The following is a 6,356-nucleotide window of genomic DNA, read 5'->3' as shown; positions in this document are numbered from 1 at the left end:
GCCCTTGTGCTTACGAGGCAGGTGGCAGAACCACTGAGCCAAATCCCCAGCCGATGTGAGCATCTTGAAAAATCATGCTAGGGGCTTGTTTTCCAGCTAAGTCTTATTTTGTGGAAAATGGGGTGGGATTGTTGCGATCCTTCTGCCTCAGTGTCCTGAGTAGCTAGGGTTACAGGCGCGTCCATCATATGCCTGATGTGAGCAGAGTTTTATGATCCACTATTGCACAAGGATGTCAGAGAATTTCTTTCTGAGCAGCTGAAGACAGGAAGATTAGAATTCTTACCACCTGCCCACGGGAAGAGAAATTCTAGTTTCTCCGGCCTCAGGGAGGGAGATATGAGCTGGGACCTATGGTTGAAAATCGATCCCAGTCACCCATAGGGAGCCATGGAAGGCAGAAGTCATCCCTGGCCGGGTTTGCTGATGACTCGTGCTCCAGGAAAGGGAGCTCCAGGGAGGGAAGCAGGTGAAGAGGAAAAGTCTACCAGTCAGAGTAAGGGTGCAGCATGTACAAAGGCCCTGCTGCCACGGGGTGAGATCAGAGTGGCTGGGGGGAAATCCCCAGCCCCAAAAAGTAAATAAATAAATAAATAAAAGGGAAGGAACAAGGGATTGCATGATTACATAGGAAGTCAGAGTAAAAGGCAAGACTCTTTCATAACAACTGGGGCTCTCACTCTTTTTTATGTGTTTATTTTTGAGTCTTGCCATGTAGCCCAGGTTGGCCTCGAGCTCGAGCAGATCCTCTTGCCTCAGCCTCCCGGCTGTTGAGATTACAGGTGCACGCCACTGCTTCGAGCATCCCTGGAGAACCGAGTCAGGCTGCCGGCAGGATCGTCCCAATGCCTTCTGACAGAGTCCCTAACGGGGCCACCACTGCAAGGTCCCCCCCAGCACCTCTCTGAGTGCCGAGCCCCAAAACATGCATCCTCGGGGTACAGATCACATCCATAGCTCAGCAGGGAGACCCGGGGACGCCCCCGGAAGAGGAGGTCAGCCTTGTCGCACGCCCAGAGGCCTGGTGTCGCCTCCGCCCGGCAGCCCCCACAGGAGCGTGCTGGTCTCCGTTTCTCAGCTCGCTCTCCGTTTTCCCTTTCGCCCTCAGTCCCGCCCCTCAGCTGCCTGGTCCCGGGGCTGCTTACAGGCGCACAAACTTCAAGCGCCAGGGTGACAGCCAGGGCTGGAAGCCTGACCGCGCCTGCTCCTCGGCTTCCGCAGTGGGCGGCTCAGGCCTGCAGGGGGCAGCAGCTGCCCGGACTCCAGAGGCCCCAGCCCCCAATTTCACTGCAAGTCCATTGTGCAGCTGTTTTGTTTGGAGTTTTTGATTGTCTGTTTTTTGTTTTTTGGTGGGTGGGAGTTTGTTTTGTTTGTATTGAGGATCGAACCCAGAGCCTTCCCAGTGAGCTAAATCCCAGCCTTCTCCCTTTAAAAACGTTTTTTGAGACAGGGTCTCACTAAATTTACTAGGCTGGGCTCAAACTTGTGGTCCTTCTGCCTCGGCCTCCCAGAGTACTTTGAATACAGGCATGCCCAACACAGCCAGCCAGCTCCTTTTGCGATCATTATTTTTTAAGTGACAAGGTCTCGCTATGCAGTTCAGGTTGACCTCAAATTCCCAGTGATCCTCCTGCCTCAGCCTCTTGAGTGTGTGTACTACCATGTCCAGCTCCTTTTGCAATCTTTTTTTTTTGCGGGGGCTACCGGGGATCGAACTCGAGATCTTGTACTTGCAAGGCAGGCAGCGGCACCACTGAGCTAAATCCGCGGGCCTCCTTTTGCAGTATTGATTGAACTCCTGTCTTCACTTTTCTGTTGATGTGACACTGATATCAGTCAAAATGAACCCTTGTACGGGGCTAATCCAGCAGTATTTAGTGCGGTCATAGTGTTGTGTGTAATGGATCCTCACCCTCAGAGCTTGTAAATAACCCACTTCTCAAGATGTGGCTGTGATGTTGGGCACAATGCTGTAGCCCGTAATCCCAGCACCAGGGAGGATAGTAATAGATTACAGAAGTTGTCACAGCTACTCAGTTACATTCTACAAAGAGCAAAGTTATGCAATTAACCCATAGTTGCCTAACAACACAACCCATAAGGCCAGCCTGGGCTATGTAGCAAGACCCTGTCCCCTAAAATGAAAAGCAAACAATGAAAAAGCCGAATGGACACTTTAAGATGGCTGGATATTTTACAGTAGGATCTTTTGTAAAGGGGACTACGAAAATGGATGGTGGCGGGGTTCCGAAAGGGAGTCCGTGGCAGCTCCCGACTGTGGAGGAAATGGCGGGAACACAGCAGAGCCCGCACAAGCCGAGGGCCCTTTCCCGCCTGGAAGTACTGCAGCAGGGTGGCGAGGAGGACAGGGAGGCGTGCAAAGTTCCGGAGTCACCCAGGCCGCGCTCACTTTCCCTCACTCGCTAGAAGGACCGGCAGAGCCCACTGCAGTCCAGGCCGGCAGCTGAGGTGTGCGACAGTGAAGGATCGGGACACAAAACAGCCGAGGGAAGAAGCCGCACCCGAGTTCCACACGCTGCTTTGCAGTCACCTTCCACTAGGGGGCATCGCAGACAGCATAACTTCTGCCAACAACCGTAAGTGACAAAAAAACACCCAGAGGTTTGCTGACTGGAGAAGCTCACCGCGGCCTTGGTGTCCAGGGCTTTTGATGAAGATGAGTAAAGACGAAGGTGGCCATCCGTGTGGGCTTCTCCAGGGGCTGAGCTGTCCTACATAGCCCCACTTCCCCAGCCTAAATTTCATGGTTAGCAAAACTTTTTGGTATGGCCAATCAGGCTGGACATTCCTAGGACTCAGAGGCTACCTTCCGGGAGCCAAGGGCAAAGGCCGGACTTCTTGGGTGAGGTTATTACGTGATGACACAGGCAAGAACAATTCCCAGGACTAAAGAGAGGAAACGGCAGAGAGAAGAGAGAAGAGTATAAAGCGAGGGAAAGATCGCGTCTTCACCTTTTGGCTAAGATCAAGTGTAAAGTAAGGGAAAGAATGGAACTTACTTAGTCCCATCGCGGTGCACTGTCAGGGAAACAGTGACACAGAGCCCCACTGCTGTGACCGGTAACAGAACCAGACCTTCAGACTACCAAGGAATATGATTCTGCACCAGTCATTTGGGGCGTCGTCTAGTCTAGCATGAAGGTGGGAAAAGATATTTCAAAAATATAAGGATTCCACACACTGACCCACCTAACACCCTTTCTGCAAAACTAAAACGAAATCCAGTGAAGAGGAGGAGCCCTGTGAAGACGCCATTGGAGAACAGTCCTGAAACAGCCCCGGAAACGGCCGAGCGTCCATGACTGGCAGACTATTTATTTATATTTATTTATTCATTTATGGTGGTACTGGGAATAGAACTCAGGTTCTTATGCTTGTGAGGCAGGCACGGGAACCACTGAGCTAAATCCCCAGCCCCTGGCAGACTATTTAACAAGCATCATGGGAGCAAAATGCTGAGTGACTGGTCCTGGGGAAGCCAGGCATCTGGAGTCAAACTGTGGCAGTTTGCTAAAAGCTCCCTATGGGGAAAATCAAGCCTGAAAGATAAGAAAACAGAAATGTGGCCTGATGTAAAGCAGTGTTTGGAGTTGCTGTTTAATGTTACAGCATTGGCTTAATAAAATAAAATCATTTCATTATAGATCCGCAGTGACTGGTATCTACACAACTTACTGTTGTACAAACTCCATTTTTACCTGCAGACTCGACCTATGGATAAAGCACTGAAGACTTATTGTAACCCCAGAAAGGTACCTTGATAATGCAAAAATAAGATTCTAGCAGAGTTGGGGATGTAGCTCAGAGGGACAGCCCGTGTCCAAAATGTCTGAGGAGCTGGGCGTGGTGGTGCACGCCTGTAATCCCAGCACTCGGGAGGCTGAGGCAGGTGGATTGCTGTGAGTTCGAGACCAGCCTGGGCTACATAGTGAGTTCTGGGTCAATCACAACTATATAGTGAGACCCTGTCTCAAAAAACCAAAACCAAAACCAAACCAAACCAAAACAAAAGGTCTGAGGCTTAGGCTCTGTCTCCATGTGCCCAGCACTGCCTCACACAAACCACTTCTGAGGAAGTGAGGTAGAATAATAGTGAAGTAGAAAACCTTGGGGACCTCGGACAGACCACTCTTAACAGGAAGATAGGCGCAAAAGCAGCTTTTAATGCTGCCAGTGGCTCTGCGAGTGACTCCTGAATAGAAGTTTGTGCTTCCTTGTATACCTCTTTTTACATCTGTGGAGCTTACTTCTACTGGAGTCTCTCTGGGAACAGAGCAAGCAGGATGTACGCGAGGCAGAGCACTGAGGAGGGGGAGAGCTTTCTGGCAAGGCTTTTTGAACCTTTTAAGCTCCTTGGGTGACAGATTACAGAAGTTGGCACAGCTACTCAGTTACTTTCTACAAAGAGCATAGTTATGCAGTTAACCCTAACAACACAACCCATAGTGTTGCAGCAGAACAGAGCAGCTCAGTGCTGTAGCCGAGTGTTACAGTTCAGTGTCACAGCCAAGTGCCACAGCTCTGAGGCACAGCTGAGCTTTACAGCTCAGTGCCGTGGCTCTGGTACTCAGCTCTTGCAATTTGAAGACTCAAGAATCTAAGGGCGAGTTGAAGAGGTGGAGGGAAAAAAACCTTTATTACACCAGTGAGCCCTGGCAGGTCACAGAAGTCTGAGCACTCTACCAGAAATGAAAACCTCCTTAGATATAGGGAACTACACGGTAGGCCAGCATGCTCACTGGAGCAGGGGGCAGAGGTACAGAACCTTCTTGTGAGGGGACAGAGCTTAACAGAACATTCCTGAAAGGTCACACGGTTCAAACAGACACCAACCATTTTGATAACACTGGGCAGGAGCTCAGCGACACAAACTTACATTTCCAAAACAAAACATTCTGTAGGGGGAATAAAATGGAGGCAAGGCCAGGGCCTGTCTTTTTTTTTTTTTTTTTGGTTCGGGGGATCAACATGGGTCCTTGCACTTGTGAGGCAGGCAGCGGAATCAGTGAGCTAAATCCCCAGCCCGGGGACTGTCTTGCTGTATAGCACTTCTCTATCAACAGTTGCCTAAACCCAGATGGAGGAGTGCTCTCCTCTCTCAATAGAGTAGAAGGGAGGTGAGGGCGGTCAGTGTTCTTATAGGAGCAGGTGTCAGGAAAGAGACTGTAGACAGAATTACAAAGGTTATCAATAAATGGCAAATAATAAAATAACAATTATTTGTAAAAACTGAGCTGGGGAAGGAGACAGAATATGTGATAAATTCCATATGTGTCTCAGGGTGGGAAGTAATGCAAAATCAAGTCACAGAGTTTTTGTTTTGCTTTATTTTGTGTTTCTGAATAGAGCTCTGATATATACTCCAGGCTGGCCTTGAACCCTATTAACTCAGGCTGGCCTTGAACTCACAATCCCCCTGTCTCAGCCTCGAAAATGCTGGGAGTATAGGCATGCACCACTGTGCCTATCTTAGTCACAGTATTTTTAAAAATGTGTTATACCAGACAAGTACCATGCCTGAGCCTGTACTCCCAGTGACTGGGGAGGCTGAGGCAGGAGGATTGCTTCAGCCCAGGAGTTCAAGACCTTACCTATAAATAAATAAACGAATAAGTAAATAAATAAATGTAAAAGACATAGATGCAGAAAAAATGGAATAGGTGAAGAAGAGATAAAAATGGATTAACCTTAATTAAGGAGCAGGACTAAAGTGGAGGAAAGAAGGTGGACTTCTGTCTTTGCTTTTTTAAAAATTTTCTTTCTTGTTTCTTGGTACCGAGGATCGAATTGGGACGCTTGCGCTTGCGAGGCAGGTGGCGGAACCACTGAACTAAATCCCCGGCCTTGAGCATTTTTTTTTTTTGGAGACGGGGTCTAGGTATGTGATTCAGACTGGCCTTGAACTCGAGGCAATCCTCCCGCCTCAGATTCTCAAGTGATGGGATTACAGGCGTGCGCCACCATGCCCGGCTTGTCTTTGAATGTACTCCCTTCTGTTAGGTCTAAATAATTCCCCTCAAGTGTATTTGTTATTCTTCTAGCCAAAAATAGGATTATTGGAAAGGATCCGCCTGGCTACAGAGGAGGGTGGTTGAAGAGGTGAAATTCACCTCTTGGGGAGCTGGAGGCCGATCGCCTCCCAGGTCGGTTCGTGCGCCACCGGCCATCGCCTTGGGCCTAGTGCTGCAAGGCGATTGGGCCGCCACCAGCGGTCCCCGCTCCATCCGGAGCGTGGTCACCCGGCCTGTGGGCAGGGTCGCCTCCAGCCGTGCGCTGGCCCGGACCTTGTGCTGCGGGGCCTCCTGGTGACCTCCCCCTTCCTGAAATGGCCCCCA

The 6,356-nt window shown here is 49.9% G+C and overlaps 1 protein-coding gene across 1 annotated transcript in view; it reads left to right on the top strand.

Moving 5' to 3' along the window:
* The window catches only part of Opa3 (outer mitochondrial membrane lipid metabolism regulator OPA3), a 34,412-nt gene that overhangs the window by 26,995 nt on the left and 1,061 nt on the right, over positions 1-6,356 (top strand). The window lies entirely within an intron of this gene.

The sequence above is a fragment of the Fukomys damarensis genome, unplaced genomic scaffold (assembly GCF_012274545.1).
Source record: "Fukomys damarensis isolate Sample0158 unplaced genomic scaffold, DMR_v1.0_HiC HiC_scaffold_19, whole genome shotgun sequence".
Lineage (NCBI taxonomy): Eukaryota > Metazoa > Chordata > Mammalia > Rodentia > Bathyergidae > Fukomys > Fukomys damarensis.
The sequence above is the reverse complement of the archived record's forward strand: the minus strand, read 5'-3'. Positions and strand labels throughout refer to the sequence as shown.